At 40.1% G+C, this 2500-nt stretch overlaps 2 long non-coding RNA genes across 3 annotated transcripts in view; one reads left to right on the forward strand and one right to left on the reverse strand.

Moving 5' to 3' along the window:
- LOC135095194 (uncharacterized) overlaps positions 1-2500 on the reverse strand; it is a 35392-nt gene that overhangs the window by 24857 nt on the left and 8035 nt on the right. Inside the window, exon 3 of the long non-coding RNA XR_010264117.1 lies at positions 1081-1144. This is a non-coding gene — a long non-coding RNA (uncharacterized LOC135095194). The remainder of the gene's footprint in view (positions 1-1080; positions 1145-2500) is intronic.
- Positions 1-2500, forward strand: part of LOC135095193 (uncharacterized) — a 35085-nt gene that overhangs the window by 22998 nt on the left and 9587 nt on the right. Inside the window, exon 4 of one of the 2 annotated variants that reach the window (XR_010264115.1) lies at positions 1413-1585. The exons of the other annotated variant lie outside the window; for it this stretch is intronic. This is a non-coding gene — a long non-coding RNA (uncharacterized LOC135095193). The remainder of the gene's footprint in view (positions 1-1412; positions 1586-2500) is intronic. 2 annotated transcript variants of the gene reach the window in all.

Consider the following 2500-nt stretch of genomic DNA (forward strand, 5'->3'; position numbering starts at 1 on the left):
ATTGGAAAATGGAAGAAGAGGAAGTAGTAGGAAAAAGAAGAGATAAAAACAAAAAAAAGCACAGTAGCGATTTGTTACGAAAGAGGAAATACGAAAGAGGAAATAAAGTAGAGGAAAAACTATATAAATCCGATCACAATTCAGATTTAATTTCCTGCACGAGTTTGTTTTGTTCTTTGTGTTGTGGTGGTGGTGGTGGTGGTGGTACAGGTGTTAATGGCTGTGGTTGTGTTGCTGTTGTGTTGGGGCTGTGGTGGTGGTGGTGGTGGTACAGGTGTTAACGGCTGTGGTTGTGTTGCTGTTATGTTGGGGCTGTGGTGGTGGTGAACCAGATGGTGTGGAGCTGGGGTTGTTGTTGCTGTTGTTGCTGTTATCGATTTTTATATTGTTTTACAGAGAGAGAGAGAGAGAGAGAGAGAGAGAGAGAGAGAGAGAGAGAGAGAGAGAGAGAGAGAGTGTTAAAGGAAACCTGGTGTGTCGTGGCGTTGACCACACTGAAAGGCAGGCATCTACTCGTAACTATGAGTAGCCGGAGATTATAGGAAGCCGTGCCACGTAACAAGGAACATAATATACCATTTTGTCTCAATCCTTATTTATATTTCCAGTTCACATTACCCACATCAGTGCACTACACATTCTCGATCCAATGGGCATATTTGTTGCTCCAGTCCGGCACTACAATCAGACTTGTAATTAGAACCAGTGGAATTGGCACCCCACTTTCCACACGATCAGCTACACTGCCCTCACGTTGGAACCACTCGGCCCGACTCGTCCACCTGGCAACCTAACGCCGTTGGCTGCTAACTCTTGCAACCATACACCAACATAACTATTCTTACACAGCCCTCACTATGCATCGCCCGATAATGGACAGTTGTTACCTAGCCCAACAATCACAATTCACTTTGTTCTCCCCGATAAGGAACATTATTTATAGAACCCGTTAAACACACAATGAATACTTAACACCTAAGTGTAGTTATCAATGCCTCTGAATAACACCTTATCCAATTGTGTGCAATAGAAAACACAGTGAAAACAATTACCAGGAAAGAAAAGAGTAAGTGTACTCACCTCAAGAGTGCAGGTGTGTAGACTCTGGGAGACGGGAGGAAGCAAGGCGTGAGGCGGGAGGTGCCTGTGGGGAGAGACACACTGTGCTTCATGCTCTTACATTTATACTCCACAAGCACAAGTCTGTACCTGTGTACATCTATCTATTTGTATCTATCTGAATAAACACACACAGAGAGAGAGAGAGAGAGAGAGAGAGAGAGAGAGAGAGAGAGAGAGAGAGAGAGAGAGAGAGAGAGAGAGAGAGAGAGAGAGAGAGAGAGAGAGAGAGAGTCATCCAAAAATGTACTCCTTGTTTGACTCGCTATAATTAACTGAATTTTTTTTTTCAGAAGCAGTTGGCCAAAATAATAATGTCAGAAGTAAGACAAAGCTTTGAAGAAAGAACATCTGTCATAAAGTGTTACTGGAGGCACGAAAATGTCAAAGAAGTGCAAAGACAATTCAGAAGACACTTTGACAGGGATCCACCCAGGTGACGCACCATTGCTCGCATCACAGCTAAGTTTGTACCAGATGGAACTGTTCACGACCTCCATAAGCAAGCGTGTGTAGTAGTAGTAGTAGTAATTGTAGTAGTAGTAGTAGTATTAGTAGTAGTGGTTGTAGTGGTATTAGTGGTGGTAGTAATACTAGTGGTAGCAGTAATAGAAGTAAGGAGAGTAAAAGCCTTTGTGAGAGGAAAAAAGTAGTAGTGGCAGTAATAGTAGTAGTAGTGGTAGAGGTAATATTTGCGATTTGTTACTACTACTACTACTACTACTACTATTACTACTACTACTGCTACTACTACAACTACTACTACTACTACCTCTACAACTATTACTACTACTGCTGCTAATAATACTATGTGAATATTAATAGTAATGCCTTAAAAATTGTTGCAAAAACAGCTGCAGTAGTAGTATTTAAATTAGTAATAGCAGTAGTAATAATAGTGGTAATAATAGTAGTAGTAGTAGTTTTTGTTGTTATATTGTTACTATAATTGTTATCAATATCACACACACACAGTAGTAGTAGTAGTAGTAGTAATAGTAGTTATAGTAGTAGTAAGAGTAGAAGCAATAGTAGTTTTAATAATTTAGTATAATTTAGTTATTTAATTAATTTTATTTATTTATTTATCTATTTTATTTTATTTATCTATTTATTTATTTATTTTTTATTTTTTTGGGTAGATATATGGTGTTTTTTGGTGGATATGAGTGTGTTCGTTGGTTGAACAAGTCCCTGTATATCAAGTAGACCTTTGTGTGTCGCTCAAGTACCGAACGGCCTGGAAACACTGAGCCAAAGGGACGCCGCTCAGTCTGCAGCCAGTGTGGCAGCGTATATTGTGTGGTGCGCGAGTGTATCGCATTGTGTTCCTCCTCAAAGACTTAGTGGTGGTCAAGATAACCAAGATTGGCCAAGCCCT

This window comes from Scylla paramamosain, chromosome 48 (genome assembly GCF_035594125.1).
Source record: "Scylla paramamosain isolate STU-SP2022 chromosome 48, ASM3559412v1, whole genome shotgun sequence".
Classification (NCBI taxonomy): domain Eukaryota; kingdom Metazoa; phylum Arthropoda; class Malacostraca; order Decapoda; family Portunidae; genus Scylla; species Scylla paramamosain.